The sequence below is a fragment of the Leptonychotes weddellii genome, unplaced genomic scaffold, assembly GCF_054177405.1.
Source record: "Leptonychotes weddellii isolate Sample4059 unplaced genomic scaffold, ASM5417740v2 HiC_scaffold_6989, whole genome shotgun sequence".
In the NCBI taxonomy this organism is placed as follows: Eukaryota; Metazoa; Chordata; class Mammalia; order Carnivora; family Phocidae; genus Leptonychotes; species Leptonychotes weddellii.
Genome location: NW_028039374.1, coordinates 2,935 through 8,151, shown reverse-complemented (window position 1 = coordinate 8,151; position 5,217 = coordinate 2,935). Strand labels below are relative to the sequence as shown.

Below are 5,217 nucleotides of genomic sequence, written 5' to 3'. Positions count from 1 at the left end.
CTGCTCCTTGGCTCTTTGTTTTTAGAGGCAGGTGGGTAGCTCTAGAATCTGTGTCCTGTGGGATTTGAAGTTTGTGTTTTTATTTGTTCAAAGTGTAATTTAAATAATTTTGTCAATGATTTGTTTTAAAAGCCATCCTACAATAAAGGCGGTATTAAAGAAAAATTATTCCTTTGTAAGTGTACTTACGTATTTTTCACAACTTTTATTTTCACTGATAACTTTTAACTTCACAGGTAATCAGTATGCATTTGCAAAGCTTTTGGCTATGTTTGGGTCTTCTGTTGATCTCAATTAATGCAGAATTTATGGATGATGGTGTTGAGATGGAAGATTTTGATGAAAATTCAGAGGAGATTGATGTTAATGAAGGTGAACTCTCCTCAGAGGTAAGGTTATTGAGAAATGAGTTGTAAGTTATTCCTTTACAGGATACAGAGGAGAGTGACCTCTTAAGATTCATTTCAGTTCTAACAGTATTCATTTTCTAAACAAATAGAAAAACACTGTTTTTTCCCCAACTATTAGAGTGCCCATGTATTACAGAAATTTATGCATTGCACCTAGCACAGTTTTATTACAAAGTAAATATGGGGAAGGTTTTTACTATCAGAATAGGAATTTGTCACTGCTGAAGAGGACTGATGGACTTCTATCTAAGAGAAAGGTTTTCATTCTTCTGACACTGCCAGCCCTCTTCAGAGAGGAGATAAGGTAGTATAATTTGCAGTTCTCCTAGAAGTAAAGTAAGTTCTTATTTCCCTGAGGAAAGGAAATGCTAACTAGGAGGATGAATAAGAAAGGGAAGTGATCATGAGGTAGGCATTTAATAAGGCTCACCTGTGTTTGTGGCTCGGCATTGTTAAGACGTGGTTTGAGGTGGTGACTCAAAGGAGTCTGAAAAACCTTGCAGAGATTTTTGTACATCCTGACAATCCAGAAGAACCTTTACGTTGAGGAATAGTCATAGATAATATTGAGACAATCAGAAAATTTGTCAGAAGTCTTGTTGATGGTAAGAATGGATGAGTTGTATTATGCTATAGCAGCTAATTCAAGGGCTGAGCACCATAGCCTATCGCTGGTACAGACTTCTTCACCTCACTTACCTTGAGAGTTTTTCATTTGCAAATGAAAGTGTTGTTTGGCTGTTTAAGGTGAATATTCTTTCTCTTGTTAAAGTTTAAACTCTACAAGGACATTTCTTTTAAAACCTAGTTATGCACTCTACAGAAGGTAAGTAATCAAAGCGCTGATGATTGACTTAGGTACAGCTCCTACAAGGGTCTTCGGAGGTTAATACTTCAAAGGAATTGGGAGATACCGACCACTTCAACTGCATTTGGTGATATTTGAAAAAATGATAGGAAGTGGAATCTTGACCCATCAGCAATTATGTGGAATTGTGTTTGATTATTGGTTTCCACCCCCCTTAAATGGACAGGAAATGTACTATCAGGTTGGGGTAGAGACAGTGAATAGAAAAAGTACTTCTGCATCCTTTTCTCTAAAGGCTGAGAAAAGAAATCATACGGATAAAATCACAGAGATTGATTCAGAAAGGACCCAAATTGATCTATTACTTTAGGCAAAATTTATTCATTCATCATCAGTTCAAATTATCTTTTGATAATTTGTCAATAAATTATCTTTAATCTCTTAACTGTTTTGTTCGTATGTTCTATAGATAGAGCACAGCAGTTAAGTGTATAAGCTTTGGAGCCAGGCAGCTGAGTTCCTATCATTACATGTTACAGTGGATGTAAGATGGGTGCAATAATAGTATTTTGCTGGGCGCCTGGGTGGCTCAGTCGGTTAAGCGACTGCCTTCGGCTCAGGTCATGATCCTGGAGTCCCGGGATCGAGTCCCGCATCGGGCTCCCTGCTCGGCAGGGAGTCTGCTTCTCCCTCTGACCCTCCCCCCTCTCGTGCTCTATCTCATTCTCTCTCTCAAATAAATAAATAAAATCTTTAAAAAAAAATAGTATTTTGCTCATAGAAGTTTTATGAGGATTAAAAGAACCACATATCACCACCACCAATATCATTATCATCATCACCACAGCTAACGCGTACAGGGCCTTTGAAACTGTGCTTTGCTTAGTAGTGCTTTCTCTGTTCAATCTTTTTCTTCTCTGGGTTCCTACCATTCTCTCAAAATGGTATCCTCATCTTCTACCATATAATAGTGAAATTTAAGAGTTAATTTTAAACTCATCTACATGCTTGCTAAGTTTTTTATCTTATATGTGTTGGATCATGGTATTTCCTCTGTTTCTAATGATTTGTATTCCCAAATATTGTCACCTGTTAGGATCCTTTCAAGGCCATGTCAGCTGTATCATGAGGACTTCTCTAATAGAATTTTTCCCCATCCCTCCTGTTTTAGAAGGAATCAGTGCATTCTCTGTTTGCACTTAGACGGTATTTTTTTTCTGGCATTGTATCTCTGATACTGTCTTGTATCTTACTGTACTAGGATGCGACGTTTTGAGGCCATGTCACCTTTTATTTATTTTACTTATATGTGCATTACTACATACTGGGTTCTTAACTAGTGAGATTATTTAATTAAAATATTTGCAAAGATGAATAACTTTAGATTTTAAAAAATCTATTTTCTAGATTAAATATAAGACACCTCAACCTATAGGAGAAGTATATTTTACAGAAACTTTTGATAGTGGAAGGTTGGCTGGGTGAGTATTCATTCAAGAGAATGTTTTCTTTGATTTAATTAGCTTTTTTGAAGTTATTGGTTATTGGCCTGTGAAAATTGCCTCTACTACAAAACTGTAAAAATTGTTACTTTGTCAGTGTAAACCAGTACCTTAATGCATTTTTATTATTGATAGAAATGTTTAACTTGAAGAGTTATTCATTTATACAAAGAAAATAATACAAATGAATTATGAATATAAAGTAAAAATTTATGACATTTCTTCATTCCTAAAGACAGATATTATTAACCTGATTTCAGATGACAAATTCAAATTACTGTTCCATCCTAAATATTGGTTAAAAAAATAAATGTTACTATTTATTAATTATTATATACCAGACACTGTCCCAAGTAAGTAGGTAAGTACTATCTTTATCTCCATTTTACAGGTGAGGAAACTGAGGCTTAGTATATCTCACATATGATCAAGCAACTAGTAAATTGTGGATTCCAAATATGATTTAACTCTAACCTTGCAAGATTCTATATGGGCATCTTTATTTAGCTTCTAAGCATTTATTTTTTAATGAGAAGTGACTTTTGGGTAATCTTTTGTTGTATTTCTAATATGCATTGTGTCTATAAATTGCTGGTTTTAGTTTTAATGATATGTATTTGCTTTTATCTTTATTTACAGGTGGGTCTTATCAAAAGCAAAGAAAGATGATACAGATGCGGAGATTTCCATATATGATGGTAAAATATTTATTTAAATATTCAGTAAAACCAGAATGACCCTGAGTTCACTAGCTTTTGAAATTATATTTCTATTAAATATAATATATGGGGTCTGGGCCGCCATCATGCTTCACAACAGAATGTTCAGTCTTTTGTCTATTTTTGTCTATTTCCGGAAGTCCCTGGGTGATCCATGCTTAAGCCACCATCGGGTTTCCTAACTCGGAAGGGTTGAATCTTCATTCCCCTGCAGTTAGTTGCGGCCTGTCCAGCAGCAGTGTTTCCCTGGCTCCTGCTGTTCTCTGTTGTCGCATCTCAAGCACGGGCATACCTCCGTCAAGTTGTAACTGCGGGCAAGATCCTCCTCGCCAGTGCAGAACGGGGGGTAATCTATGAGAGCTAGGAGATATGTGGCTACTCTTGGAGCCCACATCTCCGGGCCTTACATCCCCTGTCTGGGTCTCTGCTAGGATACTGTTCAGGCTTTGCCATAGAAAGAAATGTCGTATATGCAAGGGTCATCTTCCCTAATGGGACTTTTTTGGAGTATGATGAAAGAATTTCTTCTTCCTTCTAATCTAAAACCAGCCTCCTCCTTGGTTGTATCCTAAAGCAAGATCAGCCTCTTCTCAAGGTGACTGATCGTGGGAATTCCCTCTCTCAGAGGACCTCATACCCATAAGAATGTGACCTCACATGCAGACTCCAACAGGCCGTTACATGACAACAATGACAAGAACAGTACATGAGATAATAGCTGGTGTAGGATGTCAGCTGTCTATTCCTTTTCCTAGTTTATTTTAGTGTGAGATGGAGATCGTACCTGCATGTCTTCCTTTGCAGTGTTCTCCATCCCAGCAACTCCTCTGGGTTTGTATGTGCTTATATTCTCCATAAAGAACTTTACCACATGCTCAGACCAAGCAATATTTCATTCATTCTCTAAATCCATTTAGGGAAAAGGATAATTTCACCCAAAGAAGCAGGACGTCTGCAGAGATGTAACACAACCTAAAATACACCCACGGAAATACACATTATTAAACAGAATGCGTGGCTTAAAACATCTATGTTTAGGGGCATCTGGCTGACTCAGAAGAGTATGTGACTTTTGACCTCAGGGTTGTACCATTTAAGCCCCACGTTGGGTGTAGAGATTATTTAAAAATAAAAATAAACTATGTTTACACTACTTTAGTTTTTTCAAGAACTTCAGGTAGATATTTGTTTCACATTTGTAATTTTAGAAAAATCCACTGATGGAGTTTCCTAAAATGAAGTTATTGTTTATCTTACAAGTGAGTTTCAATCCCTATTTCTTGCGGGACAGAAATGGCTTTTAATGTTTATTTTTATTTTTATTTTTTTTAAGATTTTATTTATTTGACAGAGAGAGACACACGAGAGAGGGAACACAAGCAAGGGGGAGTGGGAGAGGGAGAAGCAGGCTTCCCACTGAGCAGGGAGCCTGATGCGGGGCTCGGTCCTGGGATTATGACCTGAGCTGAAGGCAGATGCTTAATGATTGAGGCACCGAGGCACCCCGACTTTTAATGTTTAAATGAGTTTTTACTTGAGTTCAAAGTTAAAAATCAAACAAGCAAAAAGCCAAACTTCTTAGCACTCAAGTTTGGTCTATAGTCTCATTAAACTTAAATATCCATGAAAATAATTTTCTCATATATTAGATTTAATATAGTTTCTGAATGGCTTTTATCAACATCTCAAAAGCAACTTCGAAAAATATGGAATCTTAAAGTGCTAGATCCTGAAAATGGTATTTTGGATATTGCTAGTAGCAGCGTTGTTTACAAAGT

General features: G+C 36.7%; 1 long non-coding RNA gene across 1 annotated transcript; it reads left to right on the top strand.

The window, feature by feature from the left end:
* Positions 1–213: 213 nt before the first annotated feature.
* Positions 214–3,419, top strand: LOC145719761 (uncharacterized). Its single transcript, XR_014142589.1, has 3 exons — positions 214–389; positions 2,626–2,699; positions 3,360–3,419. It is a non-coding gene; the product is annotated as an uncharacterized LOC145719761 (long non-coding RNA).
* Positions 3,420–5,217: the final 1,798 nt, after the last annotated feature.